Source organism: Mirounga leonina, unplaced genomic scaffold (assembly GCF_011800145.1).
Source record: "Mirounga leonina isolate KUSES-001 unplaced genomic scaffold, KU_Mleo_1.0 Mir_376, whole genome shotgun sequence".
Classification (NCBI taxonomy): Eukaryota; Metazoa; Chordata; class Mammalia; order Carnivora; family Phocidae; genus Mirounga; species Mirounga leonina.
Window position 1 is genome coordinate 1,019,918 of NW_023270718.1, and position 5,982 is coordinate 1,025,899.

Here is a 5,982-nt window from a genome sequence, read left to right on the forward strand (position 1 = left end):
AGTTGGACATAACAGAAGAGCCATGGACCAATAAGGTGGGGGAATCATCATCCTAGTGGTGCACACAAGGAAATAAAGGAAGAAAGGAAGATTGATATGGGGGGGTAATTAGCAGACGCCCTAATTCAAATACCAACCATGGAACCCGACTTCCTGGATGCCAGTATTGAACAAAAGATCTAGTAGGCTAGAATTAAATAATTGAAATGGGGGCTTACCGGTACACTTACAGTATTTGAGAATCTTTGTGGAATTTGTGGTCTCTCACATCCCATCATGTCCTGCTGATTGTCCTTAATGTGTGAAAAATATTTGATTTTTTCTACAATCACAGCTGTAGTGAATCTTCCTTATGTCCAATCTGGATTATTGCAATGCCTAGTAATACTGGACAGATACCTTGTATTCAGTTTTTTCTGATGCTCATCTCATTCCCACCCTACATCTAATATAGTGTATATGGCCACCAAATTGAACTTTCTAAGACACAAGTCTAGTGTGACTGAGAAACTGATTTAAATTTCATCCAATTTTAATTAATTTAAATATTAAAAAAGCAATGTAAAATATTTTACCATTACTGACAACTTTATTGTTTTGGTAGGACTACATTTCACTTCAACCATTGCATTGCATAGATTTTATTTTTGTATTATAGTGTGCATGTAGTGTATATGTTTCTAGGGTTACACATAAACACATCACTGACCTAGCTGATGTCAAGCAATTGATGTGTTTATTTGGATATTTTATGAAAGCAACATGAGTTACAGGGTTATGAAGGAAATAATTGGTAATTAAATATACTTATTACTTTAATTACAGTTAAATTATTCTAGGTTAAGTAAGTGTGTACTGATTTTAAAACTTAAAATGAGGGGCGCCTGGGTGGCTCAGTCGTTAAGTGTCTGCCTTCGGCTCAGGTCATGATCCCAGGGTCCTGGGATCGAGCCCCGCATCGGGCTCCCTGCTCCGCGGGAAACCTGCTTCTCCCTCTCCCACTCCCCCTGCTTGTGTTCCTGCTCTCGCTGTGTCTCTCTCTCTGTCAAATAAATAAATAAAATCTTTAAAAAAATTAAAAAAAAAAAAACCTTAAAATGAATATGTATTAATGATGCATAGTCAAGTAGAGGCCAGTACTGTGGCCAGAATAGTAAAAAAAATAAGAGACTGGAAGAAGTACTGTGAATTTCACAACAAATGCCAATTACAATTTGCTGTGAATAGAGCAAAATAAAAAAGCTGGTAGATAATGTACAAAAATTAAGTTAGGGCGCCTGGGTGGCTCAGTTGGTTAAGCGACTGCCTTCGGCTCAGGTCATGATCCTGGAGTCCCTGGATTGAGTCCCGCATCGGGCTCCCTGCTCGGCGGGGAGCCTGCTTCTCCCTCTGACCCTCCCCTCTCTCATGTGCTCTCTCTCTCTCATTCTCTCTGTCTCAAATAAATAAATAAAATCTTAAAAAAAAAAAATAAATAAAATAAAATTAAGTTAAAGTAGAGAATATTGTGAGACATTTGCAACAAATACATAACACATTTGATGAGAATTTTCCTTTTGATAACCAAAAAGGAATAGATAAAATTAGTTGCCTGAAATTATAATTAAATGGGCAACCAAAATTTTAAATAACTTTTGAAACATAATCTGAGCTTATAACTTTGTGTAGCTATAAAATGGCTTTGTGTGTTTCATACACAAAACACCAAATTTTAAGTGGAAATATGGGAAGATAAATTATTACTGTAGTTATGGAAGTTTTGTTAGGATATTATGAAAAAAGAAAAATTATATTGTATAAAAATTAAAAAAAAAATTTAAGCCACCAGTCAACTGCCTATAAAAGTCTTTCTAACAATATCAAAGATTAATTCAAAATTAGTAAAGCTACATATATTCTTCTCTAGCTTTAGATGAGTTGTACAATATGAAATATTGCCCACTTAATACTTTGGGTACATTTTGCCTCAAAAGACTTCCAAATCAAATAGAAATGTTGTCAATTTGCAGCCTACAAAATCAGAGTCATAGCATAGATATTTTAAAATATTTTATATATGTCAAAAAAGAATTTCCACTAGATATGAAAAAAATAATTTCTATTATGATTAAACAGCTATGCTAAGTTAAAAATGTGAATTCCGTAAATTTTAAAGAGCTTTATGTCTCCCTAATTGATTTGCTCCACAGTATGAAAAGTATGATGGTTTAGTATATATGGGTAAATATGAATCACTGTCACTTTATGGAACTGTTGAAAGAAATAGAAAACAATGAATTTATTTATGGTCTTTGCCAATGTTCATTGGTTCAGTGGTTGAAGAGTTTTACAGATCTTTTACAAAGATTTACTGTATTTTGAACTCCAAGGCTTTCTTTAAAAAAATACTTGGCAAATATTTCATAATGAAGACCCCCAAAATGACAGTGTGATTTGTTTTCTCACCAGTATCACACTACATATAAACAAAGAAAATCTGGAATGCCAAGGAAAGGAAAAGCTGTTTTTGTGACCTAACTAAAAGGGTAGGAATATTTCTGGAAACTGATACTTTTCATAAGTTAAAAATAATTTTACTTATTTTTCTATCATGAATCAATATATGAAAGATTTTCACTGGAATCAAAAGCATTGTCAAAATATACAATGAAGAAACAGGAAATCTTAGTAAAGAAATAGAAACTATATTAAAAAAACACTAAATGAAGATAGTAGAACTGAAAAGTGCCATATCTCAAACATTTGATAGATAAGCTTAACAGCATAATTGAGATGACAAGAAAAAGAATCAGTAAATTTGAAGAGAGAGCAATAGAAATTATCCAATCTGAAAAAGAGAAAAAAGGCTGGAGAGAGTCACTAACAGAGCCAGTGACCTGTGGGACAATATCAAAAGATTTAACACAAGTACCTGGAATCCCAGAAGGAGGAGAAGCAAGGGCAGAAAAAAATATCTGAATATGGACAAAATTTTCTGAAATTTGGGGAAAAGTATAAGTGTACAGATTTCAGAGGCTCAGAGAACCCCAAACAGGAGTAACATAAAACCACACTTAGACCAGCATACTCAAATAGATGAAAACCAAAGGTAATGAAAAATCTTGAAAGCATGCAGAGAGAAATGACATATACAGAGGAAAAATAATTCAAATGACTTCTCATCATAACCCATGGAGGACAGAAATCAGTGTCTATCTTTTTAAAAATACAAACCCCAGAATTCTATAGCAAGAAAAATAATCCTGGGGCACCTGGGTGGCTCAGTCGTTGGGCATCTGCCTTCAGCTCGGGTCGTGATCCCAGTGTCCTGGGATTGAGCCCCACATTGGGCTCCCTGCTCGACGGGAAGCCTGCTTCTCCCTCTCCCACACCCCCTGCTTGTGTCCCCTCTCTTGCTTTCTCTCTCTCTGTCAAATAAATAAAATATTTTAAAAAAAAGAAAAATAATCCTTCAAGAACAAAGGCATTTGGTAAAAGAAACTGATAATTCACCACCAGCAGATGTGCACTCCAAGAAATGCTAAATTAAGTTCTTCAAGCTGAGTGAAAGTGATACCAGATGGAAATTCAGACAATTGGGAATTGGTAATTGGGAAATCAGGAAGAGCATGGGAAAGGGTAAATATATGGGTAAATGTAAAATATGAGGGTTTTGGGGGGGTGTCTTAATTTCTTTTTTTTTTTTTTTTAAGATTTTATTTATTTGACAGAGAAAGACACAGCGAGAGAGGGAACACAAACGGGGAGTGGGAGAGGGAGAAGCAGACTCCCTGCCGAGCAGGGAGCCCGATGCGGGACTCGATCCAGGGACTCCAGGATCATGACCTGAGCCGAAGGCAGTCGCTTAACCAACTGAGCCACCCAGGCGCCCTTAATTTCTTTAAAAAAATTTTTTTAAAAATTATGTTCAGTTAGCCACTGTATAGTACATCATTAGTTTTTGATGTAATGTTCAATGATTCATTCATTGCGTATAACACCCAGTGCTCATTACAACACTTGCCCTCCTCAGTACCCATCACCCTGGAGAAGATATTTGCAAATGACATTACAGATAAAGGGCTGATATCCAAGATCTGTAAAGAACTTCTCAAACACTCAAAAAGTCAAAAAGTGGGCAGAAGACATGAACAGACACTTCTGCAAAGAAGACATACAAATGGCTAACAGATACATGAAAAAATGCTCAACATCACTAGCCATCAGGGAAATACAAATCAAAACCACAATAAGATACCACCTTACACCGGTTAGAATGGCAAAAATTAACAAAACAGGAAACAAATGTTGGCAAGGATGTGGAGAAAGGGGAACCTTCTTACACTGTTGGTGGGAATGCAAACTGGTACAGCCACTCTGGAAAACAGTATGGAGGTTCCTCAAGATGTTAATTTCTTTAAAATAATAGCCTGTTTAAATTTCTGAGTGAAGTGCCAGTGTGACTTTACATGGATTACTAATTGCAAAGAAAATATACCAATACAATGGAGGGAACTGGTGGTCAATACATGAATCAAGAGATCAAACATAGTTTCACTTGTATGCCACCTGATATTTTATATTAAATACATTATTATCTATGAAGTAGTCTTATAAAAAATGTTTAATCTGAAACTTAAGCCTCTAGACATAACCTTCAGTTCACAATAAATACAAAGGATAGAGGAACAAGTTAAGCCCACCTTGAGAAAAAGCAGGACAAATATGGAATCACAACATTATATAGGTTACTTCTTCTGAGTCTTCAAAAAATGTAAGGAGGTGGAGGGTAAATTCTTGACCAATTCTTATTAGACCCAATAAGCTGCAGTCATATAAAATACATGAGCTTAGTTTGGTTTTTGGCTTTTAAAAAGCTGGCACTTTTAGAAGATATTCTTTAGCCAATCAGAGAAATTTGTAAATGGGCTGAATACTGTAGAACAATATAGGATTATTATTAGTGTTTTTTAGGTAACAGTGGTTTAATGGTCATCTAGAAGATTACCCTTAATTCTAAGAGTTGTATGTTGACTTTTTAGAGGTGAAGTGATATCTAAAACATTCACTGAAAAACACAGCAAAATGATATATGTAAAATATATTCAATATATATGATATATATATGCATCTGTATATATACATGTTCATATTTATGAGAGAAATATCATATATATTGAATCTAGGTGGAGGGCAAACAAACTTCATTGTAACACTGTTGTACCTTTTATGTAAATTTGAAAACTTTCAAAAACTCAAGGAAAACCTTTCCAAGTCAACCTAGGTCTTTGGCTACCAAATTGTTAAGTTTTTAATTTATTTCAGTTGTAGGGCATGAGGAATGTATGTTATCTGTATTACAGAATTTATTGTAAGAAACTTACTTCAAACTACTCTCCAATTTTTCACAGCTGAACTCACAATATCCAATAAGGGCACAGTGTTTCTTTTTTTTAAACCTTTTTTTTTTTTAAGATTTTATTTATTTATTTGACAGAGAGATAGAAGAGCACAAGCAGAGGGAATGGCAGAGGGAGAGGGAGAAGCAGGCTCTGCACTGAGCAGGGAGCCTGATGTGGGACTCGATTCCAGGACCCTGGGATCGTGACCTGAGCCGAAGGCAGACTCTTAACCATCTGAGCCACCCAGGCAGCCGGGCACAGCGTTTCTTATTATTAATCTTCAGGGGGTTGAGCTTTGAATAAAAAAGTGTCTTGTTTAATATATTCTATGGGATTTTGTCCAGAATTAATTATCTGAAGAAAATATGGATGAGCACTGATGCATTTTAAAAATATGGTTATAGGGCGCCTGGGTGGCTCAGATGGTTAAGCGTCTGCCTTCGGCTCAGGTCATGATCCCAGCGTCCTGGGATCGAGTCCCGCATCGGGCTCCCTGCTCCTTGAGAGCCTGCTTCTCCCTCTGCCTCTCTCTCAATCTCTCTGTCTCTCATGAATAAATAAATAAAATCTTAAAAAAAAAAAAATGGTTATAGGGTCTTCC